Source organism: Haematobia irritans, chromosome 2, assembly GCF_050003625.1.
Source record: "Haematobia irritans isolate KBUSLIRL chromosome 2, ASM5000362v1, whole genome shotgun sequence".
Taxonomy (NCBI): Eukaryota; Metazoa; Arthropoda; class Insecta; order Diptera; family Muscidae; genus Haematobia; species Haematobia irritans.
In genome coordinates, this window is record NC_134398.1 from 216,288,470 (window position 1) to 216,302,119 (window position 13,650).

At 31.8% G+C, this 13,650-nt stretch overlaps 1 protein-coding gene across 1 annotated transcript in view; it reads left to right on the plus strand.

The window, feature by feature from the left end:
• Positions 1 to 13,650, plus strand: part of S (EGF receptor activation regulator Star) — a 137,719-nt gene that overhangs the window by 23,852 nt on the left and 100,217 nt on the right. Inside the window, exon 2 of the mRNA XM_075297406.1 lies at positions 12,613 to 12,661. The gene's annotated coding sequence lies outside the window, so the exon portion shown is untranslated. The remainder of the gene's footprint in view (positions 1 to 12,612; positions 12,662 to 13,650) is intronic.

The following is a 13,650-nucleotide window of genomic DNA, read 5'->3' on the forward strand; positions in this document are numbered from 1 at the left end:
TATGATGCACCAGAGGATTTATAAATAAATTAATATATTAAAAGTTCATATTTGAACAAAAAATTGTGACCAAAACCGCGAAAATACGAATTTTAATTTTGAGCAGCATTGCTCTTTACGAACAACACAAAAGCAAATGCACGAAAATTAATGTTTGGGACTGACTCTTTACGAAAAAATCAAAACGAAATGTCAGAAAATTAATTTTTGGAACTGACACATTTTTTTTAAAGAGAATAGTGGATCATCTATGTATTATAAGGTCTTTGGTTTACTCCAAAAACCAGCAAGAGAGAGAGAGACCAAATTTGGTATGTTGAGAAATAGAAAACTTGCAACGGGTGTTAATGAACAGAAATGTTAACTGTAACCGTTATCACAATCGTTTACTCCAAAAACAAGCAAGAGAGACAGAGAGAGACCAAATTTGGCATGTTGAGAAATAGAAAACGTGCTAGCTAAACACTGTAATGATTGAAGGAGAATCAACGGGTGTTATTGAACAGTAATTTTAACTGTAACCGTAACCAAAAACCAGCAAGAGAGACAGAGAGAGAGAGACCAAATTGGGCAAGTGAGAAATTGAAGCTAGCTTTTGCTAGAGTTTTTGTTCTTCCAGTAAACACTGTAACGATTGAAGGAGAATCGACGGGTGTTATTGAACAGAAATGTTAACTGTAACCGTTATCACAATCGTTTACTCCAAAAACCAGCAAGAGAGCCAGATAGAGAGAGATCAAATTTGGCATGTTGAGAAATAGAAAACTTGGTAGCTTTTGCTATAGATTTTGTTCTTGTAAAAAGATGTAAGATATATCACTTAAATACCTGATGTTTTTTAGTCATACGCAAATCATATCTGCAATATATTTCACAATGTCAATTAAATATTTAGTAAAATATATAAATATGTTTATTATTTTAATTAGTTCATGGTACATTTGAACTGGAGGGCGTTCGAGTACATTTCTTCTAGCAAAGAGAGTAAAATCCATTCTTACTCTCTTACGAGTTTTTACTGTTAAAGTACGCAAAGAGGACTACTGCAAGCTAGTGGTACATGCCAAAATAATTGTTTTTGCAAAATCGATTTCACCATACGAGATAAAAGAAGGTCACTAACTTATTTTTTTAAACTTATTAAATAAATTAATATTGTTTTTCGCTCTATCACACAAAAATGTTGTATGCATCGATCTGCTAAAAGATGGAAAATTCATTACAAAAATACCACCATTGAAAAGTTTTCAAAATTAAATAAATATAAAAATTTCGAAGTTGACATAACGTTTACAATTGTTACAAATTTAAATTTTTACATTTTTTTATATAGAAAATGTCGATTTTAAGATGTAACATGTATGAGACAAAAGTTGAGATTTTTTTAAAATAATAAATAAAATTACAAAAAAACGTAGTAAAAAAAAGCTATTCACAGGATAATAAATAAAGAATATTACAAAAAAAAAAAACGATACTTTATTTAATATTAAACAAAAGATTTCATACATACATATTTAGTATTTTCCAAACCCAAAAATTTGTTGCAAGTTTTGTTTTTCTCAACCAATAAAATTTTTCCTAATGTTTACATAATTATTCATTTACATAAAACGATGGAAACGAAGTAGAAAAAAATGGGAACAAGAAGAATTTCTAATTCCAAAAGTTTTTACTCTCCTCTCTGCCAACTCCTCCTTTGGTTTTTGGCTAGCCCAGAATATCAGCCCTATGTTAACATTGGAAATATATATCTAATCCAAATATTATTATTTCCCTTGGCCTCATCTCGTTGCCCGCCTTCCTAATCTATGGTCTTTAATAGAATTCTATGCAAACATATATGAGTTATTTGAACTGGAAATATTTGTAGGTGGTATTCTATTTGTTCGAGGGGGGGAGGGGAGGCTCTATATTCACACACAGCATAAAATGTTCATAGGTTGGTTATGTATGAACTCTTTTTTTTTACTGGTATACAAGTCAATGTGGGTTCTGTCTGTTAGTTCTGATATTTAACCTATAATAACTACCAACTCGTACAAAGAAAATACTTTAACATGTTGCAAATTAACACCTCTTTTTTTTCAAAGGCGTCTCATCATGCTCTACTCCACCGTTGGGATATCTTTCGAGAAAACGTAAAAATCGATGACTTGCTTCTAGTTTCAAAGGAGGGAGTATGAATCGACACGCATATAAGGCGTGAGTATTACATGTGTATCAACATCAGCAAGGCTCTTAAAAGTACTAGTAAGACAGGCAGACGGACGGACTGATATTTAGAGTGACATAGAGTAAGGTAGTCAGTCAGTTACTCAGTCATGTCATATTCAATAGTCATTCGTCAATGGAATGTGGATATTGTCTTTATGACTTGTACAAGGTGGAGCCATCAGTCCGGACATGGGTTTGTTTGGCTATGTGTGTGTTTGTGTGAATCGAGTGCAATCCACATGATAAGATAATGAACGATTTTTTCTCAAGGTACAATTTATTTACAATCGAATACAAAACGCAAGCCCCCACCACCTACTACTCATCGCTATGAGTTATTCAAGTTTCTTGTTAAACCCAATGAAACGGAACATCTATGAAACTTTTTGCTGTACGAGTATATATGGTGAATAAGAAATGAGGAGAAAATTATATTTAAAAGAAATCTTTAGCCACTATATATAATTAAAATATTTATTTTGCAATTATTTTTGTTTTTGAAATTGGTTCAGTGATGCTTTGAAAGAAATTTCTATTCCATGCGGAATTTACGTCCGTCAGGCTTTTCGTTCGTTAAGCATTCATCTTTTAGACTTCCGTTCGTTCCGTCTTTTCTGTCTCCCGTCTGCTCAGGCTTTCCTATGTTCAACCATCCGTCGTCCGTCTTTCCGTCCATCCTGGTGTCTATCGGTCCGCACTTCCGTCTGTTCGTTCTTCCATTTGTCCTTCTGTGCACTTTAAAAGAAGTCCTTATATCCATATATCTTAAACAAAAAAGCTATTAAATTTTGTTTGAGTGTGGTCTATCGATGCTTTGAAAAACGCAAGTAAATGTCCGTGCGGCGATTCCGTCCGTTCAGCATTACATCCCTCCCTGTCAGCATTTCAAAGTTCCATGTCACCACAACCATCGCGAACTGTGATGGGGGAAGCATATCAAAAAGTACAAAATGTACATGAAAGTATTTTGCCATCACTACTGTTAGAAGAGCCATTTTATTTTTTGTGAAACGCCAAGCGCAACCAGCTTGTTATATTTTATTTCAATAAAACGAAATTAAAGTTCTGAAAACATAGATATTACGCTTAAAATTGTGAAAGGTATATGGTGAACAATTTTCGACTTTCCAAATGGAATAAAGTGATCGTTTTTCAAATATTTTTCCAGGCACGCTGCCTCCATCGAAAATAAACAAACTGGCTGATAGACGCTGCAATATGTAACTTGCTACTTGTAACTCAACATTATTCTTTTATTAATGCAAAAAATTATGAGATAACCCGAAAATGTTAATATTTAATAGAAATTATAAATGTTTAATCGAACCAATAAACATCTACACAATCGTGTTTCACTTGACCATAATGATTCTTCTACAATTACCTTAAAATGCACTTTTTCACTCAAAAAAAAGTGAACTCTCTATTTCACTAAAGCCAATTTAACTTTATTTTAGTTCATGGAATTATTATGTTTGGAGAAAGTTTCCTTTATTCTAATACATTTTTGTGTACGTTAGTTAAATTAACTAAAACCGAGGAAAAAAATTTTCTCAAATGAAGCATAAAGATTAACTAAATTCGTGTCTTCCACAAAATAGTTCAGAATTTCTTTAAATTTGTAAATTTTACCAAAAATGCGTCCATCATGAACTTCGTATGTCACTAAAGACATTCTTGCAATTTTTAACTCCAAGTTTTTCCTTCCAACTACAAAATTTTCTTTAACAAGTGAAAAAACTTAGTTATGGCTAATAAATTTTCTTGAATTTGTCGAAAAATATTTACTTATTTTTATGACATCGGCGTGATGCCAACGTTTGTAATACTGTTTAGTTAAAATTTTCTACAAATATTCAAAATTTTCTAAAATTAACCGAAAGTTTTCTTCCTGGTGGGTTCACTGTTTTTTCAGTGTTCTGATAGTTTGCAGGGGCTCTTATTGGCGTCCTTTTAAATTGATCTAAATAGGTACCTAATAATTGCACTCATGAGAAACTTTTTTGTAGTAACTTGGCGTGGTACAACTTCTCAATAGTGACGGCGCTTTTCCGACGAGTTTTTGATGTCGTATATGATTGTTTTCGACGTAGTGGTGATTCTCAGAAGCGCCCCCAAATTCAAATAATTTTGGCAGGGCTTTAGCCTCCCGTCCGTCCGGCCTTCCGTCCGCTCAGGCTTCCCTATGTTCGGCCTCCCGTCCGTCCGTCTTTCCGCCCATCCTTCCGTCTATCGATCCTGTTCGTCCGTTCTCCCTACCGCGCGTCCTCCCATTCGTCCTTCTGTGTACTTTAGCCCATATATATATAAGAAAAAAATAAATTAATTTAAATTTTGTTTTGTTTTAATTTAGTTTATTGATGCTTTGAAAAACGATAGTAAATGTCCGTGCGGCACTTCCGTCCGTCAAGCATTGCATCCCCTTTAGCATGGCGTCCGTTCGGTCTCCCGTCCTCTCAGGCCAAGTCCTTAGCCCATATATATGTAAAAGAAAATTAAATTTTCTTTTAATTTGGATCATTGATGCTTTGTAAAACACTAGCAATTTTCTGTGCGGCATTTCCGTCCGTTCAGCATTCCATCCCTTTAGCCGTCCGTTCGGTCTCCCAACCGCTCAGGCTTCCCTATGTTTGGCCTTCGGTCCGTCCATCTTTTCGTACATCCTTCCGTCTATCGGTCCGCCCTTCCATCTGTTCGTCCGTTAAGCCTTCCGTCCATCCTTACATTAGGTATTTAGCCCGTATATTAATTTTTTTATATTTTGTTTGAATTTGGTTCATTCAAAGACGCTAGCAATTTTCCGTGCAGCACCTTCGTCCGCCCATCTGGATAAATTTTACTTGCCGTCCCTTCGGTCTCCCGTCCGCTCCATCGGTTTATTTTGCCTATCGCTAATCTCACGTTTGTCCATCCATGAGTACGTCCTTCCGTTTTTCTGTTAATTCTTCCATTCGTTTGGTCACTTACTTTTTGATATGATTGTGTGGCGACAAACAATTTAAATGTACAATTCAAAATTAAAATTCATCAAGAATATTTGCTATAAAAATTATGATTTTTTCCAGTCAAATTTTTGTATAGCACTTTCGTCCGTCCATTCGTCCGTCTGTACGTCCATCTTTCCGTTCATCCGTCCTTTCCGTTCATCCTACCATCTTTTCGCTCATCATACCGTCTGTCTGTCCGTCCATCCGTCCGTCTTCCCATCCATCCTACCGTCTGTCTGTCCGTCCATCCTGCCGTCAGTCTGTCCGTTCATCCTATCGTCCGTCCGACCATGCTTCCGTCTATCCGTCCATGCTTCCGTTCGTCTGTTTGTCCTGTACGTCATTCCAATGAAGTGAAATATTTCAAAGTAAAGTAAAATAAAATAAATGCAACAAAAAATGAGATTTCACTAAATTCTACTCTATTTTTACCAAAATCGTTTGTTTTTTTTTTTCAAAACTCTATTTGTGCCAATATTTTTCTTTAAGTGCACTCGATTCTAATATATGATCAATTGAATGGCCTGCAAGGGGCATTGAGCGTAACGTCTAACAATGCATATTTACCTAATAGATAGTATATTGTTTAAGTGTTAAATATTTCCAATTCATTACAATTTTTAAGTGCATTTAACACATATTTCACAAATGTTCTTAATCACCAATGAAATGGTAATGGTGCTTAACAAATTCACCAAAAAAAAAATAAATAAATAAATAACGGTTCCAAAGCAATAGACAATCGCGGCAACAATTCATTCTCCTCCCACATTATAGAATAAAATCGATCGGTTTTGTTGGCAAAGTTTTTGAAAAAATAAAAATAAAATATTTGTTTCGTTTTTGATTTTTTTTTGCTACATGTTTATTAACTTGGCCAAAAAAGCAGTCTATTTGAAAGTAGCCTCTTTATCCAAACAAATACAAATCGACACTCTATTGAAAATGAAAACAAATGTTTAGGCCATTGTTTAGCGATGGGAAAAATTAAGTATATATGTTTATATTGAATATTCTCCATTAACAATAACCATAAATATTGATGGTTTGGAATATGTGACGCATACAAAGAAGGCACCCCATCTACTATCTACTGCAACAAATATAGAAAACCATGGTATTCTGTTGGGGGGGACGGATGATGTGATGGGAAATTGTATTATTTGTTTTTAATGATTGTTCTCATTTTTGTGTTGCAAAGCAAACAATAAATTGATTTCCAAGAAATTCACTAATATTTTTCAAATTAGATCTATATATAGTTCTTCGAATATAGTTACATTAATTGCAATAAACATTATATATATTTTTAAATATATTTAAAATAAAAATTTGCAAGTTCGCTCTAAGCCAAAATTAATAAAAATAAATTTTTCTTCATGAACCCTATTCAAACAAATTAAATTTTGTTTGAATAGGGTTCATTGATGTTGTGGAAGAACGCTGGTAATTTTCCGTACAGCACTTCCGTTCGCTAGGATTTTCGTCCGCTCAGAATTCCATCCGTTTAGCTTGCCGTCTGTTTGGTCTCCCTTCCGTTCAAGCTTCCTTCTGTTCGGCCTAACGTCTGTCCGTCTTTCCGTTCATACTTCCGCATGTCAGTCTTTCCGTTCGTTCGTACATCCGTCCGCCTTTCCATCTATCCTTCCATCCGTCTTTCTGTTTACTTTAAAAAAGTCCTTAGGCCATATATATAAAAAAAGAAAAATTCGCAATTAAATTTTGTTTTAATTTGTTTCATTGATGCTTTGAAAAACACTAGTAATTTTCCGTGCAGCACTTCCGTTCATCCAGCAATTCATGCGAGCTTGCCGTTTGGTCTTCTGTCCATCCGTCCGCTTTTTCTTAGCACGAAAGTCCGCCAGGATTTTCGTCCGTTGAGAATTCCATCCGTTTAGCTTGCCGTCCGATTGGTCTTGAGTCTGTTTGGTCTCCTATCCGTTCAAGCTTTTTCTGTTCGCCCTTCCGTCCGTCCGCTTTTCCATCTATCTTTCCATTCGTCCTTCTGGTTACTTTAAAGAAGTCCTTAGCCCATATATTTTAAAACAAAAAAAATAATCGCAATTAAATTTTGTTTGAATTTGATTCATTGATGCTTTGAGCAACACTTGTAATTTTCCGTGCAACACTTCCGTTCGTCCAGCAATTCATGCGATTAGCCTGCCGTCAGGTCTGCCGTTTGGTCTTTTGTCCATCCGTCCGCTTTTTCGTACAGAAATGACGAGGCTTTAATTCGAAACATCGGCCTTCTTACCACGAAAGTCCGCCAGGATTTTTGTCCGTTCAGCATTCCACCCGTTTGGTCTTGCCGTCCATTTGGACTTGCGTTTGTTTGGTCTCCCTTCCGTTCAAGCTTCTTTTTGTTCGCCCTTCCGTCCGTCTTTCCGGTCATCTTTCCGTTCGTCCTATTTATCCATCCGTCCTTCTGTTTACTTTCAAGAAGCCCCTAGACCATATATATTATAATAGAAAAATTTGTAATAAAATTTTGTTTGAATTTGATTCATTGTTGCTTTGAAAAACGCGAGTAATTTCCCGTGCAGCACTTCCGTTAGTCCAGCAATTCATGCGATAAACCTGCAGTCAGTTTGGCCTTCTGTCCATCTGTTCGACTTTTCATACAGAAATGACGAGGCTTTTATTCAAAACATCGGCCTTAGCATGAAAGTCCGCTAGGATTTAGAGTTGTGTACGTGACACGAAATTGTCGTGACTCACGAAAATTTTCGTGACTCACGCGTGAGTCGTCAACGGCGTGAGTGTACGTGAGCGTGATTAACCAACCAAATGTCGTGCGTGAGTCACGAAAATAATATCTTTGTGAGTGTGCGTGAGTAACGAAATTCGGAAAAACACACTCACGAAATTAATTCCGCGTACGAACATAAAATGCTTACGAGTTGAATTCATTTATAATTTTAGTGACAACCTAGGTGTAAAGAGTTTTATAACGCCCTCGATTTTAATCATACTCATGTTTTCAATCAGGTTCTATAGGTAAATTACTCATAAAATTATTCGTGAGTCACGACATTTTTCGTGAGTCACGACATTTAAAAGATGTTCGTGCGTGAGTACAAATTTTCTTTTCGTGAGCGTGCGTGAGCGTGAGTCCTACCCAAAAATATCGTGCGTGAGTGTGCGTGAATAAGATTTCTCTGTCGTGAGTGTGTGTGAGCGTGAGCAAAATATTACTCACGTGCACACCTCTACTAGGATTGTCATCCGTTCAGCATTCCACCCGTTTGGGCTTGCGTTTGATTGGTCTCCCTTCCATTCAAGCATCTTTCTGTTCGCCCTTCCGTCTGTCCGCTTTTCCATCTATCTTTCCATTCGTCTTTCTGTTTATTTTAAAGAAGTCCAGCATTCCACCCGTTTGGATTTGAGTTTGTTTGGTCTCCCATCCATTCAAGCTTCTTTCTGTTCGCCCTTCCGTCCGTCTTTCCGGGCATCCTTCCGTCCGTCCGCTTTTCCATCAATCTTTCCATTCGTCCTTCTGTTTACTTTAAAGATGTCCTTAGCATATATATATATATATATATATATATATATATATATATATATATATATATATATATATATATATATATATATATATATATATATATATATATATATATATATATATATATATATATATATATATATATATATATATATATATATATATATATATATATATATATATATATATATTGAAAAAAATATTGGCAATTAAATTTTGTTTGGTTAAATTTGATTCATTGATGTTTTGAAAAAACGCGAGTAATTTTCCGTGCAGCACTTCCGTTCGCTAGTTCCGTTCGTCCAGCAATTAATGCGGTTAGCCTACCATCCGTTTGGTCTTCTGGGCTTTTCGTACAGAAATGACTTTTGGTATTCTCCGCCTTTTCGTACAGAAATGACTGAGATTTTGCTGAAAGCGATTTCGATTCTTCCCTAATTATTCTTACTCGCAAATTAAAGTGTTATCCTAGTTCACAATTCTGTCAAGGATCCCAAACTCAAAAGCTACAGCGTAGTTGTTTCTATTTCGAAAAAAATATCGTAAATGTTGCCCATTTCATTACAATCGAAATCGCCATTAGATCAAAATGAAAATATTCACCACTTTTTGGCTTTAACATTTTTTGCAGGGCATTTAAATTATTTTTATTTTATAATTATTGCATTAATTTTGTTTTTCTTTTTAATTTCTCTTCCTAATTTCAGTTACATAAATAAAGTTGTTATGGTAGCTATGTGTTTTCATTTCGAAATAAGTTGGGGGGAAATTCAAAACGAATCCCATCCTAATAGATTTTCCCTTGACTCATTTTGCACCTTTGCAGATTTCATAACTGTCTTATTAACAAATACTAATGGCCATTTGCAAATTTCTGTTTTATTCCATTTGGCCAAGCCGAAAAGACATTTTGCAATTAAAAACTTGTTAGTAGTTATAATGGATATAAATTTGTTTATATTTAGTAAATAAGTAATTAACTTGAGTTTTTATGGAATGGAACATAAACAAAAAAATGTATCACAACATTTCTTTCATTTTGTCGTTGGTTATAGCAATTTGACAGAAAAGTTATGAAACCAATTTTCATTAAGTTTCACATTAGCCCTTCTCTACACTAGCTTCTGTAGTATAATATTGGCGAAAATAAAACAGGCTTTATGCGAAAAGGAAATGATATAAAATAATAGGCATGTTTTATTTTGCCATTTTCTTCCGATGACTAGACATGAAAAAATATTCAGAAATTCGAATTTTTAATGAAAAATTGTATTGTCATTGTAAATGGAGAATTTTTAATTACACTATTGAAAATTAAAATATTAAATAATGAATAGTAATGAAATTAAAATATTAAATATTGAAAATAATTATTGCATAGTTCTAGGCGATATTTAGTAACCTATTTAGAAGCGTTATTACATTAGAAAATATGTCTAGGTAAAAATTTCATTTTCACGATTTTTTTTTAATTTAATTTTTTATTGGAAATTGCTTCAATCACCAAAATGATGGTATCATTACCAGAATTAATTAAAAATAAAAATATACTTGAAAATGAATTGAATTCTACAATCAGCATAAATTAAATATTTTAATTGAATCAATCAAAAAGTTAATTGAAATTTGCTAATGAAATTAATTAATTTTTTAAACAAGTATTTTTTTATATCCAATTAAAATGTTTGATTGATACTATCATTTTCGTGATTGAAGGAAATTTTTTTTTTGTGTACTTGTTTAAAACTAAAGTAAAAATTTAAATGGAAAATTGTTCGTAATATTTTTTCTGTGTACTTTTCCTTTGATTTTCGTCGACCTTTTTTGTTACGATAATAAATTTATTTTTTTTTTTTATTTTTTTATATTTTATATACTTTTCCCAATATTTCGCAATTACCAAATTTAATCGCCGCTTCTTCATAATCAATTTCTATGGCAATATTTAATGAGCTTTTAAAATAAGTTATTACCATAGGTTTTTGGAATCCCCTAAAAGTATGCCTCACTTTTGCACTACATGTTAACCCCTAAAAGTATACCCTTAATTTATTCCAAAACTTTGTGTTTATAGATTCTTGAGAAAACACTCCCAATATATCTTTACAAGCATATGAGAATATATGCAAAAAAGTGTGAGAGCCATAAAGGGGGCAGCTTTTTTAATTAGCTTATGCAAAAAGCAATAAAACATTTCTTTTTTTGTTGCCAAATTTGGCAAAATGTTACGAGTATTCTGGGGATTAGCTGCCAGACGAAAGAATGGATGATCGAATGGGCCAATGGATGGAGACACACGTGGCCATTTGTCTTTGTCCATAAATTGTGGCACTTTGCAATTTTGTTTTAACAATAGTTTTGATGAAAATTAAAGTATATGGGAGGATAATTGTATGACTTCGCTTAGTTTGGAACACACCTTATTTGCAAAAGAAAATAATTATGGGTTATGGTAGTTATTATTAAGGAGCTTAAAGGGGTTAAGTTGACTAAATTTTTCTACATTTAATTACACAAAAAAAAATGATGACAGGTGATAGAGGTGTGTTGTTGAAGATATACAACGATTGTCTGATTGTGGACATAAATATTTATATAAAATAGAAATATTTTTGTACTTTTTGAATTGTTTGAATTTTTTGAAGCTAGGTTTTGAGGCATACACACAAACCATATTTTTTATTTTTAATCAAGAAATTAATTTTTAATTGAATATTAATTTTTAATTGAAATATCTTCAATCACAGAAATGATGAAATCAATCAATTAAAAAATAAAAAAAAAAATAATTAATTCAACAAATTTTTGTGATTGATTTTTGTTTCAATTAAAAAATTTGTTCAATCAATTAAATATTTAATTGAATATTTTTTTCCAACTCAATTAAAATTTTAAGTGGAAACGTTTTCCTGATATTTATATCAGTATATGTCTATTGTCGATGTGAATTTTTTATAATGTATTTACCGATTTTTTTACTTTATTTATTTACATAATATGAATTTTATTTAATTGTCACAAAAGTTCCATTAAAAAAAAAGAGAACTTCACCTTATCGTAAAGTTCTTTATGACTCCATGCAAGAAGAGATTGCTTTTTAGTTTTTTTGTCCGGCTTCTGTACAAACGATTTATAGTGGTTTTTAAAATTTAGTGTCAATTTTATCGTGTGTCACGTACATTTTCATTTACTACATATCAACCCACAATCCTTTTGTATCGTGTGAAACATGAACACGTAACACAGTAACAATATTCCTTTCTTCCCCTCCAAAAAATATGTAATAAAACAGAACTTACTATAAAAATATAAGCAAGTAGCAAAGTTTATCAAAAAAAAAAAAATCCCTTTTTAATCGATTCGTGTTTAAGGACACAAAAACTAGTGACGAATTCTACTAAAACAAAAAAGGTTTAATTTTTTCTTAGCTTTTTCATTGTTTCGGTCCAAGTAAAAAGTGTTTAAATCCTTACAGCTACAAAACACGCTTTCGCAAAATTTATGTGGCTGCAACATTGTGAGGTTGTGCAAAAAAAAAAAAAAATTATAAAACGGATAAAACGGAATTAACTGCTTCGTTTTGTTTGTGGTTCTTTTAGTTTAGCATGATGTCTGTTGAAGATAGAGGTACAAAAAATCCCAGAAAAAAAATTAATGAATGCAATAACATGAAAATATTCTGACAAAAAAAATGTTGGTTATAATTTCTTCCAACCCTCTTAACCCTTGAGACACTGTGGGGCTGGGTCATATAGTTTTTACGCAAAGAAACAATTTTTTTAAAGATGTTATTTATCTTTAATATTTTTAAATAAAATACCAACTAGTTTTATTTATTTTTAAATTCAAGTAAAATTATTATTTCATTATTATAATAAATTGTTTTATTTTTTCACATTTCAGTGCTGTTTGTCATCTGGGCTTTAACACCCATTATTGGTTAAAGTACATGGTAAGTCCATTTTAATCAATATATAGTTATAAAGTTTCGGCCTAAAATTTCGTTTCCCGGAAAAAATACATATACTCACTTCGCAGACTTCTCAAATTTAAACTCAATCAGGGTATTTATGTAGACAAAAAAAAAAGACAAACATTTTCTATAGACATAAAATGCGTGCAAAATTTTCTATAGAAATAAAATTTTTCCAAAATTTTCTATAGAAATAAAATTTTGACACAATTTTCTACAAAAATAAAATTTTGAGAAATTTTTCTATAGAAATTTTGACAAATTTTACAAAATTTTCTATAGAAATAAAATTTTGACAAAATTTTCGATAGAAATAAAATTTTGACACAATTTTCTATAGAAATAATATTTTGACAAAATTTTCTATAGAAATAAAATTTTGACACAATTTTCTACAAAAATAAAATTTGTAGAAAATTTTCTATAAAAATAAAATTTTGACAAAATTTTCTATAAAAATAAAATTTTGAAAAAATTTTCTATAGAAATAAAATTTTGACAAAATTTCCTATAGAAATAACATTTTGAGAAAATTTTCTATAAAAATAAATTTTTTTTTTAGAAAATTTCTATAGAAATAAAATTTTGACTAAATTTTCTATAGAAATAAAATTTTGAGAAAATTTTCTATAAAAATAAAATTTTGAGAAAATTTCTATAGAAATAAAATTTTTATTGTTGTTTTTGATCTCAGCTTAAAGCCATGCATTGACTAAACTACAAGTGTAGCTTAACCAATAGAGGAAATTTTGACAAAATTTTCTATAGAAATAAAATTTTGACAAAATTTTCTATAGAAATAAAATTTTGAGAAAATTCTCTGTAGAAATAAAATTTTGAAAATATTTCCAATAGAAATAAAATTTTGCAAAAATTTTCTATAGAAATAAAATTTTGCAAAAATTTTCTATAGAAATAAAATTTTGACAAAATTTTCTATAGAAATAAAATTTTGACAAAGTTTACAA